General features: G+C 37.5%; 1 long non-coding RNA gene across 4 annotated transcripts in view; it reads left to right on the top strand.

The window, feature by feature from the left end:
• LOC143643419 (uncharacterized) overlaps window positions 1–13,557 on the top strand; it is a 43,927-nt gene that overhangs the window by 5,662 nt on the left and 24,708 nt on the right. For 3 of the 4 annotated variants that reach the window (XR_013156267.1, XR_013156264.1, XR_013156265.1), the window contains exon 3: window positions 2,691–2,756. This is a non-coding gene — a long non-coding RNA (uncharacterized LOC143643419). The remainder of the gene's footprint in view (window positions 1–2,690; window positions 2,757–13,557) is intronic. The other variant, XR_013156266.1, reaches the window with a different exon arrangement.

Here is a 13,557-nt window from a genome sequence, read left to right as displayed (position 1 = left end):
TAGTAAGTAGACATATTGGAGGATTGAGAGTCCTATCTCTCTCTCTCTTTTTTTTTTTTTTTAACAAGGGCAGGCACCGGGAAACGAACCCGGGTCCTCTGGCATGGCAGGCAAGCATTCTTGCCTGCTGAGCCACCGTGGCCCGCCTGAGAGTCCTATCTCTTAACAACCGATTTACTACACTCAAGATTTTGGTACGTTAGTCAACAACTGAAGAAGTCATTCCTGTGCATTAACAGGTTTATTCATTTGAGTGGGTGTGAAGATCATTGGGATAGTGTGCTTAAATGAACAGAGGGGAGGATTTCCTTCTCCCAACTCATAGCACCACTGTTGGAAGCAGCCTTTACCTAATTCCCAGCACCTTTAAACAGTTGGTAGTATGGAGTTTCCCAGGGCAAAATGTCTGGAGTCTTCATTAATTCAGGTGATGAGCAAGCTACCCTGAACACTGCCCGTGGGTCTCTGAAGTAAGAAGTGCCTGGATTTGATATTTGTCTTTTTGTTTTTAAGCCAGCTGGGAAGAATGTCAACATTTAACATGTTTTCATCTTGGATGCCAAATACTGATATGGATAAACAAAGCCTTCCTCAAATGGCTTCTGCTGTCCGCATTGTAGGCTAAGCCAGAATTAATTCAGCAGGTGTGTGAAGGAGGCAGATCCAGGCCGTCCAGGTGCCTCCTCGCACCTCTCCAGTAAACCAGATGTTCAGGTTGATAAACACACGTGTGTGTGTACGTGTGTGTATATGTGTGTGTATGTGTGTGTGAGAGAGATCAGCAGACATCCTCCACCCCCACTCTCCTCTTCTCTTTTTATTGCCATGTTTGCTTTACATGTTTGCCATTAGAGCTCTAGGTATTGAACAAACTTTCCTGTGGATATATTTGCCCTGTTCTGTTTCATAGTGAAAGACTATTTACATTCTGGTCCTCAAAACTTCCCCTGGGGCACTGAAAGTGGCTATGAGCCCCAGGCCTCTGAGCTGCAGAAGACTGCATTGTCTATGGTCAGGAAATGCAGCAATTCTTTGATCCAGAGCCAGAATCAGAGTCTCTCAGAGCTCCTGCCTTCATGACCTTGGTTTTTCTTGGAGGGCAGCAATGCACCCTGGGAAACTGGCATAAAATACTTTTACAAAAGAAACATGATTTATTATTGACCACACCAATCCCTAGGCATGTTCCATCAATGCTCATGTAACTTCTGCCACTGCTACCCAAGCTGGTATCCTGGCTCACTACTTAGTTGCTGTGAATCCTGGGAAAGTTTCTGGAATGAATAAAGATAAAGCACTTGGGAGAGTGTGTGACACACAAAGTACTTATAAAGTAGTAATAGTGTTATACTGTTATTGGCTGTGTTTATTCCTAATTCAAACATTTCAACACCACAGCTGTTTTCTTCCTTCTTTCTGACACTCTTCTACCACAGTGGTGCTTAGTAGCTGTTTAGAATGCAAAAGCTGTTTTACTCTTCTTTGAAAGATATTGATCTTATAATTTGAGCTAAGGCATAGCACTGGCAGACAAAATCTGCTTATAGCATATTGCTGGCAATCATCTTTATAGTGCTGCATATAATAAATGCAAACTCATACACAGTATGAAGGTTAATATTTTTAACATTCTCCTTTCTTACCCTTTGTTTCAAAGGATTTGTGTTATACCCAGAGGCCTGCATTGCATTTAGAGCTCAATCATATTGACTCTCAAGTTTAGAATTCAGAGAGGACTATATAAAATTATTTCCCTTCACTAAGCCTCAGCTTCTTCAACTCTAAAATGGAGATAATGAGTTTCTACTCATAGAGATGTGGTGAAAATTTTATAATATAAAACAAGTATAGTGCTTACCAAATATCTCGTATATAGTATGCATTCAGTGAGTGTTGACTGTAATAATTATTAAATAAATTTTTGCTTTTGTCAATTGACCCAAGTCACTTTTCCTTTTCCTGAAACTAGTCCATGACCTTATAATTTTGCAAGTGTTTAATTAATGATACATCAAAAAATATATCCTGAATCTTTCTGGGCTTTACTTGTGTTTCTTTTTTACTATCAATAAGTTTAGAAAATTAATTAATTAGAATCTTTATGGTGAACCCCTTTAGACTGCTATATGAATCCTTTGTAGGATAATTGCATTTTACTCTTCACTCTCCCCTACATTATGAGCCCATTTAATATAATCCACTCTTATTTTTTATATATATATATATACATTTTTTTCTTTAGCATGGGCAGGCTCCAGGAATCAAATCCAGTCTCTGGCATGGCAGGTGAGAATTCTGCCATTGAGTCACCATTGCATCACCCTCAATAGATATTTTTAAAGCATATCTCTGGATCAGATGCTCTGCTGGACATTTTTTTAAATGGCGGGACTGATTTCTTAGGTGTCTGTGTAGCCCCATCTTCAACAGTGCTTGGTACACATGCAGTGTCTTGCACTGATGCATGACAAAGTGACTGAGTGTGTGCAAAGCTAAGGGATACACCCAGACAAGGAAGGAAATCAAATAGAAGTGAAAATACTAAGTAAATAAGCAAATTACTGCTATTTCACCCAGACATTCATTTCCTGCCAGTCATTGTTGATCTGTAGCTTCTTAATAAGGATTAGTCCTGTTTTCCTTGGTGGAAACATTCTTCTGATATGTTAATTTTTTTTCTCTAAATTCAGTAGTGGTGGATTCCAAGTTGGCCATCTAAGTGCCTGCAAGCACCAACAGCACAGGCTGTCCTCCAGGTAAATCACTGCCTTTAATCCAGAAGTTGTGTTGATTAACTCATGGATGCATGTGGGAACCTACTTGACACCTCAGAGGTAAAGCAGCTTATTTGTAGAAAAGGTGGACCTCAGAGTCAACTGTGGCAAATCTGAAGACTTGCAAAGGTTCCCATCCACTCCATGGGGGCCCTCACAGGCCCCAGAAGGAATGACAATGTTCATCCTTCCAGGGACTAACTCACCCAGCGAAAAGACTCATGTCATGGGGTCCCTATAAGACTCAACAAACATATGCTTGTTGACCAATTGCATTGGCCAGGATTCCAAAAACTTTGTGTACGCGATAATGTTGGATAAAAATGATACTAAAGGATCTGGCCTGAAGATGTCAAAGATGCTGAAACACAAATCCCAGTGACTCAGTGACATGGAGAGCATGAATGTTTCTCTCATCCCTTGGACAAAACTATGAACAGAGGCAAATTAACTAGAAAGCTAATGAAGACAAGCAGCAGGATCCCTCGTTTCACAGGCCCGTTCCGAGACCCTGGTTCTATCTTTCAATCTGTAATTTTGTATTCATTTTCTTAGAGACCACCCCAAATTCTATAATCATCAGGCTCTACAGAGTGAATCTGCCTCAGATCTGGACAGGTTTTTCTTCATAGAAAAGCATTGTTGAGCTCAAAGGATTACCCAGGAACTAATAATTTAATTTGAGGGTTATTTCCATTCCTTGCCTCTTTTGTCCCAACCCTCCTTGATGCTTCTGACACTGATTTCAGGACCCTGTCCCCAGAGGAGATGAATTCCAGGCCAGAGAGCTCTCTCCCACAGTGACGGTTAGCCGAGGGAGGAATTTCCTGCAACTTTTTCAGTAAAGGGGCTTCCTGAGTGCTCGTTGTTATCACCAGTACCTCAAATTCATCCCAGACATACAAGAAAAGAGCCACAGAGATAGAGAAGCGTCCTATACATTCTCTTCACTCTACTGGCATTCCCTTCCACTATATTAGCCCCCCACCATTTTTTCTTTAAAAATCAACTCTTATACCTAGGAGGGAAGGAATTGCCCTTTATTCATCTTTGTATCTCCAGTACCGACCATTTTATAGATATTGAATAAAGTCTGACTGAATAAATGAATAAACAAATGAACAATCAATGAAATGTGAGAGTTGAAATATTAAGAAAGGGGAATAAAACTGGATTATGAGTAAAGAAGAAAAGGAAAAATGAAAAGTTAGGCTATGTAACCAAGATTTTTAGCCATGTTAACAAAATCTAAAGCCATTGTTGAACCGAGAGATGAGTTCCCCTTTTGACTTAGAAGAAATCACAGAGATTTTCTATGGATCTTGATTAGAATTGGAACCTGGAACCATTGAGGGAGGTAGGCATGCTGTGTCCTTTAGCTTACCTTGTAACTTTTTATCATCAAAGCAGTCTTCCGTGCAGAACAAAGAAAAACTTCGCAAATATGGAAAAGTCAATATTGAGCTAGAGAAAGGTTTATGTGTTTCCTTGAAACTAGAAATGAGTCTAATCACTTCTAACTAAATCATAAGGCTAAAGCTTTGAAATTAAGTTCCAATAACTTGCTTAAATATAACTATAACTCAGCTAATGTAAACAGCAACAGAATAGACCTAGTTTTCATTTCTCTTTTTAATCTCTTTATATTCCTGTGGCCTGGGCAGAGTAGATAGGATTATTATCTCCATTATAGAAGCAATGAGAACTGTCCATAAAATTGATGCACCTATATGATCACATCTCTTTTATTTTTACTAATTTAATTAATTACTAATTTTAACTAATGCTTTGAGCATTCACCTGTCTTATTAGCTGGAAGTCCCATTTTCCTATTTGGTTTTAGATTCACAAATACCATGTGCAACAAAAGGAGTGTGTCATTCTAACTTCCATAACTGAAAGAAATAGAATGAATCTGATCTGATCTAAACACTAGAAGAAAAGAAATGAAGAAATTTGAATCACCTCATTAAAATCAGAAAACAAAAACTGCCAAAAGAAAGTAATTTAAATAGAAAAGAAGCTAAAATATAAAAATAAAAAATAACCCCCAACATATTTGTAATAACAATAAATGTGAATGGATTAACTCTCTTAATTAAAAGACCCTCAGTTTGGTTTAAAAAGAGACCCAAGTGTATGTCAATTCAAAGACACTCCTGTTACCAGACAAAGGCCATGGATTCTTTAGCCCGATGCACTCAATAACCAATTCCTGAGACACTGGTGTTTCAAAGAGAGAAAGAGTGTTTTACTAGGCGTGTAGTAGGAGAGCGGATGGCCTATCAGCCCAAAATTTGTCTCCCAGAACTACAGTAATTCTGATAGTTTTATTAGAGAAAAGGATGGGCAGGGTTTAGGATAAGGAGCACAGTGGCCACATATGATGTAATTAGATGTATGAGCTAATTATTGGCAGCTGGATTACAATTTATAGATTTCAGGAATTTCCCTCTGTCTACTCCAATATACCAGAAAGCAAAAAGAAGTATCTGTATAATGATTTAGTCATCAGAATCATCCCTTAAAATCCTGATTTCTTGGTTACACTTCTAAAACAAAAAAGCAGAAAACAGAGATTTTTAAAAGCTAGTAATGTTAACAAGAATAACAGACAAATACTAATCAAATGAAAGCAGGTATAGCAGTATTAAAACCAGACAAAACATTTCAAAGAAGGCTTTAAAGAGAACAAAGAAAAATGCTTCAGAATCATCAAAGGTACAATTCACCAAGATATAACAAGCACCGACCTTTACATGCATACGATCAGAGTTTCAAAATGTATAAAGAAAAAGAAGATAGAAACAAGGAAGTCACCAACAAATCCACAATCATAAAGGAAGAATTTCACGTATTATCTTGAAAATAGAGAAATCAAAAAGTCAAAAAACATTTAAGAGTGAAAAGGATCTGAATAACACTATTAACAATTTTAAACACATATGTAGAAGAGAGTGATATAGAGACAGAGAAAGAACTCGGCATCTAACAAAGGAGAATGTACATTCCTTCCAAATATATATAAACTATTTATAAATATAGGCTATGTATTTTGTCACAATTCAATAAATTCCAAAAATAGAAATCATATATAACACACTCTCTGACCACAATAAAACAGTATTTATTTTTATTAGTACCAAAAGGATAGTGCCCTCAGGGTGGGGGCTGGGAGTGGGGCATGACTCATTCTACCCTTTCAAAATAAAATAGAATTTAAAAAAACTACAGACTATTTATAAAGGAATAGTAATTATTGTACTAAAGTCAAAGTCTGTGAAAAGTTTCCAAAATGTAAATACAAAGAAAAATTACAGACAAATATAATGTATCAGTAATAATAGTCTTGGTCGGTCATAGCAAGCTTTTTCTAGAAAGGGCTAGAGAATAAATGCTTTTGGTTTTGCAGGCCATATGGTCTCTTTTGCAACACTCAATTCTGTTGTCCTAGCTCAAAAGCAGCCACAGATGATGGTAAATGAATAGGTGTGGTTATGTTCTAATTAAACTTTATCTACCCAAACAATGGTAGGCTGGATTTGGCCAAGGGCCACAGTTTGCCTATCACTGGTGTATGTTACGCTGGTAACAAACAGTCTCTAAATTTTAGTGGCTTATGAAAACAAAGATTTATTCTTCGCTTACACTCTAGGCTCTGCTCATGATCGTTCTCACTCTGGCAGCCAGGCTGATAGAGCTGGAACCACTTTGCATTTTGCCAGTGATAGTGGCAAAACAAAACACGAACTGGCCCATAAGTTTCAGCTCAGGAGTGGCACTATGTCATTTCTGCTTGCAGTCTATAGACCACAAGAAATCATATAATCAAGAGGATCTTCAAGTGGACAGGGAAGCACTGTCTTCCTAGGGAGGATAAACAGCTATTAATGAGCAGTAATATGATTTGCCATGTTTGCATTAGAATGGATCCAGTGTAGAGATCCAAACGTTATTTTCCGTTCTAAGGGAGAATCCCAAATGTGCACCACACCTCTGTAAGAGGAATAACCCTCTATAAGTCCACAGTGATTTTCTGATAGTTTCTTTGCTGAAGAATAGAGAAAAACAAAATGAAACAACTTTGACCTCTGGTAGAACGTCCTGTCATCTAGATATAGGGAACGGAAGTACAAGAAAAGCTGGGGTGAGATGACTTTGGTAGACACAGGTCTAGAAGAGGGTGGCTTTGACCTCTGATAATTAACAAATTATTGAACATGCACTTATGGGTCAACTAGTGGTCTAACTGCTTTACAGGTGTTATTTAATCCTCATTAACAACCTTATGCAGTAAATATTGTTATTGCCCCCCTTCCATTTTAAATTTGAGATGCTTGAGCCTCAGAGCTGCTAAGTAACTTGCTGAAGGTCCCAGAGCTAGGAAGTGGGAGAAAAGGAGTTCAAACCAGGTGATACGCTCAGATTCCACCAGAAGGACTCCGTCTTCTAGGACCCCATGCGCACTTGACTTGTGTCCTTTTTCTGGCTTTCCTTAGGCTGTTGTGGGTAGGGGTTCACATGCCTATCCTGGCAGCTCGGTGATATTCGGTTTAGGCATCCAAATGCCCCAGGCCTGGCACAGAACAGGTGTCTCGCCCGTGTGTTGAATGAACGAAGGCAGGATAGCAGTCTTCACAGCAGAGCCGCTGTGATTAGTGGCTCATCAGATGGAGCCAGGTCAGAGGGTACCTGAAAGTTAATCCCCTGCCCGTGAGTTCCCACTTGACTTTGGGCGAATCTCTTACTCTTTGTGTGGAGACTTTTTCCATGGCACAAGTGAACTTTGCGCATCCTCCCAGGATGCTTTATGGATTCATTCATGACGTGTGCTGGTGTGCATAGCATTGCAATTGCTGTGATTCAGTCCAGGACAGGCTCCACAGGCAGCAGTGATCTGGCACTCTCAGGGCCTTCCAACTTCGAGGCGCCTTCTGGATTGTGCATAAAAGTCAACAAAAACACTGAAATAAATAACCACAATCCTTTGCTATCTGCCTTTCCAGTTTTTCGTCTTCTCCTTCTTTTTTTTTTTTTTTAAGATTCTCCTCGTGATGCTTGAAAGGACAAATGAATGGTAGCCATATGTGTAGGCAAGCGCTCTGGCCTGGAAAGAGGCGTCCGGGTTCTGATCTTGTCTGTGACATGAAAAATGTGGCCTGAGTGGCATCTGAAGTGTTCTGGCTCTAATATTCAATCACTGGATGCGACTTTCTATGTGTGGAGCTCTGTGTTGGAAGCTGTGGGTGCAGCAGCGTGGGGATCAGAGTCTAGGTCTTCGTGGCGCTGAGAACCTGATGGGTGCCCCAGAGCCACAACAGAGACCCTGAGGCTTGACCGGGCCCTCACACAGCTGGGGGGCAGTAAACAGTCCAGGGGGACATGAGATGAAGGGCAGGAATCGAGGCCAGAAGGGTAGAAAGGGGTTCCTGTTCTTGGTAAGGAATTCCTAATTCATTCTGTTTTCCACTATTTCCTGACCTTCCCTCCATTCTGCACTGCCGTCATAGTTTTAGCCAGCTCTTGTGGTGCAGTTTAGAGCATGGGCACTGGGGTTTGTATTCAAGCCCTACCACTTACTGGCAATCTGACCTTGGACAAATTACCTAACCTCTGTGTCTTTGTTTCCTTATTGAGGAATGAAGATCGTACCTCACAGGATTGCTATGAGGACTGAATTTGCTACATGTCAAATGCTTATGATGCTGCCTAGTGCCCGGCACCTAGCACAAACTCAGAAACTGTAAATGCTCATTCTAATACCTGTGTACCATTGAAAACGACATTCTGATTAGGACTGAAAAAAAAAAAGCATAGTGTTGCATATGGAAATTCAAGGTCTAAGGATCCATATTAGCAATCCCTATCACCTGTGCAATCTATACTCCCAGACAGAAGAGGCAGAGGTTTGGCTATTGACATTTTAGGATGTCATTGAGCGTGGCTGGAAAATATATCTGTGATTCATGTCAAATTTGTAAGGTGAATTACCATGGAATTAACTTCTTAAGCTTCCACCTAAGAAATAACATATGAGAAATCACATGTAATTTCTGCTACATGTTAAAATAAACATATTATCATTAAAAATTATAATTGTCCAAACTTCTGCTATTGAAAACCACCTTATTTATGTAGAAAATCCTTGTTGTAGGTCATGAAGAGACACTGAAAGCTATTTTTGTTAAAACAGGATTTAATACAAGAATTGCCATATACCATTGTATTATTAACACCTTGCATTGGTGTGGTACATTTGTTATTACTGATGACAGCACATTTTTATAATTGTACTATTAACTATAATCCGTGGTTTAACTTGAGGTTCGTTGTTGGTGTTGTGCAGCTCCATGGATTAAAAAAAAATTATTCTAGTACCATATTTACAACCTAAAATTTCCCCTTTTATCCACATTCCAATATAACCCAGTGCTGTTAACTATACTTATAATGTTGGTCTGTCATCACTATCATCAGTTACCAAAACTTGTCCTTCAGAAGCAGAGGAGTGGCATGCACAGATATGTATTTACCAAATTCTTAGTGATAGCATCTTCTTTTTTGGGTCCCTTCCTTTTCAGATAGGAGTGCTTATATGAGATAACCCAGGCCTTGGAGAAGGTAGAATTACCTTGTCTTTTCCTTGCATTGCACTGTTTTCCTGTTCGGTGGTGATTTGTCATATTGGTTTGGAGCTATAATGTTTTTAATGAAGTATATAAAACATTTGGATTAGATGGAAGGATTTGTGCAGAGGCTATTGTTTCTGTTTGGAATGCCCTTTCTATGTTTTTCATTTAGTTAGCTCCTGCTTAACTTCCAATCTCAGTTGAAACATGCTTCTTAGGGAAGCCTTGCCCAGTCTCACTTACCAGGTGGATGTCCTGATTATTTACTCATTATGACACAATTCTCCTTACACCATTTACCACTATTGTGATTTTATATTTATTTGTGTGACTACCTGAGTAATCTATTTGTACCACAAAATTGCAAGAACCACAAATGTCTAATTTTGCTCACAACTTATCATCAGTACTTTGCAACTGCCTGGCACATTACAGAGGCTCAATAAATATCACATGATGAGTGAATGAATGATACTTATTTTTAAAGTGCTCCATTTCGCCTATACTATAACTACAAATAGGCAGAACAGAAAGTATAAAATTTAGATTCAGGTGCTTGAAGTTATGTCTATAATCCAACTCTTAATATTGCTACCATCTGTGCATAGACTAATATTTCTGAGCTTCTATGTACATTTTTCTACCGGATTTTGTTGAAAATAAAATAGCAAAATGGATAAGAAATAGCACTGAGTATAGAATCTGAGTATTCTAGATTCTAGAATATAATGTTAACTATTTATTGCATTGAGTGTTATCAATATAGAAATTTCTGCCCTTAGGAAATGTACAATTTTTGAGCTGTTAAAACACGTACACACACACTCAAAAGTTTCAGAACAGTGTATAATAGTTTGGCATGAAATGTGGGTGCTGCAATTCTTTGGTAGTAGAAACAATGTAGCAGAGAGAAAATTATGGTGAGTTTGTGTTCTAATCTCCCTCCCATTCAGAACACTGACATTATAATTTCAACACTGCCACTGACTAGCTGTATGGCTTTAAAAATGTTACAGAATTTCTCTAAATTTCAGAGTCTACCTTGCAAAATGAGGGTAAATGTCATTCCCCACCCCCACTCCATAGCATTACTGCATGAATTCAATGAGCAATATAAAAAACAACAATAAAACCAAACCTTGATTCTTTGAAATAATCAACAAAATTTTAAAAAAAGAAGAGGCAAATTGGTAAAATTAAGAATGAAAGAGAAGTCATTACTACGGACCTTGCAGAAATAAAAAGGATTATGTGGAGATACTTTTAACTACTAAATGCCAATAAATTATATAATCTAGATAGATGGACAAATTCCTAGAAAGACCAAAACCACCAAAATTTACTCAAGAAGAAACAGAAAATCTGAATGGCCTTATAACAAGTAAAGGATTGAATTAGTAATTGAAACATTCTTTCAAAGAAAAGCCCAGAACCACAAAGATTCTCTGGTGTCAATACTTCTTTAGAGAAGAATTAACACAAATCCTTCACCAACTCTTCAAAAAAATGGAATAGGAAGGAACACTTCCTGACTGTTCTATGAGGCCAGTACCACCCTAATACCAACACCAGACAGAACCATCACAAGGAAAGAAAATTGCAAACCAGTATCTCTTATGAATATAGATGCAGGAATCCTCAACAAAACAGTAGCAAGCCAAATCCAGAAATATCTAAAGAGGATCATATACCACGATCAAATGAGATTTATATTAGGATTCAAGTTTAGCTCAACATGTGAAAACCAATCAGTGTAATATACAACATTAATAAGCTAAGGGACAAAAGCCACATGATTGTCTCAACAGATAAAGAAAAAACACGAGAAAATTCAACACCTTTTCATGAAAAAACATTAAAACAAACTAGGAATAGAAGGGAACTTCCTCAACCTGATGAAGGGCATTGATGAAAAACCCATAGCTAACATCATGCTTAATGCTGAAAGACTGCAAGCTTTTCTCCTAACATGAGCAAAAAGACATCCATCCTCTTGCCGCATCTATTCAACATTTTCCTATTGGTTCTAGTCATGACAATTAGATAAGATATAGAAGTAAAAGGCATCCATATTGAAAGGAAGAAGTGAAATTCTATCTATTCGCCAATGACATGATCTTATATAGAGAAAATCCTAAGGAATTCACAACAATCTATTAGAGCTAATAAATGAGTGCAGCCAGGTCACAGGTTAAAAGATCAATTTACAAAACCAATTGTATTTCTATATACTAGCAATGAGCAATCTGAAAATTAAATTAAGAAAATAATTACATTTATAATAGCAAAAAGTAATCAAATCTTTACAAATAAATTTAATCAAAAGAGTACACTAAAAATTGCAAAAACATCATTGAAAGAAATTAAAGATCTGAACAAATGGAAAGATTCCCTATGTTCATGGATCGGGAGAGCCAATATTGTTAAGAAGGCAATATTCCCCAAACTGATCAATAAAGTCAGCACAATCTTTACTATAATCCCAGTTGCCTCTTTTGAAGAAACAGACAAGCTGTTACTAAAATTCACAAGGAAGTGCAAAAGAATAGCCAAAACAACATTGAAAAAGAACAAAGTTAATGAACTCACACTTCCAAATTTCGAAAGTTTCTACAAAAATATAATAATCAAGTGTGGTACTGGCATAAAGATAGACATAAATCAATGGAATAGAATAAATATAGCCCAGAGTAAATCCTTACATTTATGGTCAATTAATTTTTTACAAGAGTGCCGAGGCAATTCAATACTCTCCTCAACAAATGGTGCCAGCTGGATATCTACATGCCAAAATAAACTTAGACTCCTCCCTTACAACATATACAAAAATTAACTCAAAATGCAGAAGCTAAAACTATGAGACCTTGAGAAGAAAACATAAGTGTAAATCTTTGTGAATCTGTTTGGCACCTTTTTTTATATTTGGTAACAAAAAGTTTGGCACCTTTTTTTATATTTGGTAACAAAAGAAAAAATGAATAAATTGGACTTCATCAAACTTTGTGTTTCATAGGACACTATCAAGAAAGTGAGAAAACTATTTTAGTTTGCAAGCTACTGGAATGCAATGTACCAGAAATGGAACAGCTTTTTTTAAAGGGGAATTTATTAAGTTGCAAGTTTACATGTTTGAAGGCTGTGAAAATATCCTAATTAAAGTAAGGCTATAGACAGGTCCAATCTAAGGCATCCAGGGAAAGATACCTTGGTTCAAGAAGGCCGATGATATTCAGGGTTTCTCTCTCAACTGGAAAGACACATGGTGAACATGGATATGTTGGCTAGCTTTCTCTCCAGGCTTCTTGTTTCATAAAGCTCCCCTGAGGGCGTTTTCCTTCTTCATTTCCAAAGGTCCTGGCTGCATGGGCTCTAGAGCTTTTTCCAAAATGGTTCCCTCTTAAAGGGCTCCAGTAAGCAAGCTCCACCTTGAATGAGTGGAGACACATCTCTATGGAAACCATCTAATTAAAAGTTACCAACTATAATTGGGTGGGTCACATCTCCATGGGAATAATAAAAAAAGATTCCACCCAGCAATACTGAATTAGGATTAAAGGACTTGGCTTTTCTGGGGTACACAACAGATTCAAAGCAGCATAACAAATAAAAAAAACAGGAAAAAATAATTTGCAAATACGAATCTGATAAGGGTTTAGTATATATATAAGAACATATAAAGAACGATTACAACTCAATAATAGAAAGATGAATAGCCCAACTTAAAATGGGCAAAGGATTTAAATAGATATTTTCCAATGAAGATATACATGAAAAGATGCTCAATATCATTAGTCATTAGGAAAATGCAAATCAAAACACAGTGAGATGGGTTCGATTCCCGGTGCCTACCCATGCAAAAACAAAACAAAACAAAAAAACAAACAAAACACACAATGAGAAACAACTTCACACTCAGTAGGATGACTATATTAAAAAAAAAAAAAAGCCAACACAACAATAACAAATGTTAGTAAGGATATGGAGAAATTGGTATCCCTATATTTTGTTGGCAGGACTGTAAAATGGCATGGCTACTTTGGAAAATCACTCATTCCTCAAAAAAATTATAGTGTTACCATTAATTCTACTCCTAGGTACATTTCCAAGAGAACTGATAATGTATGTTCAGACAAAACTTGCACACAACTGTTCAT

The sequence above is a fragment of the Tamandua tetradactyla genome, chromosome 8 (genome assembly GCF_023851605.1).
Source record: "Tamandua tetradactyla isolate mTamTet1 chromosome 8, mTamTet1.pri, whole genome shotgun sequence".
In the NCBI taxonomy this organism is placed as follows: domain Eukaryota; kingdom Metazoa; phylum Chordata; class Mammalia; order Pilosa; family Myrmecophagidae; genus Tamandua; species Tamandua tetradactyla.
This window is presented reverse-complemented; position numbering and strand designations above follow the sequence as displayed.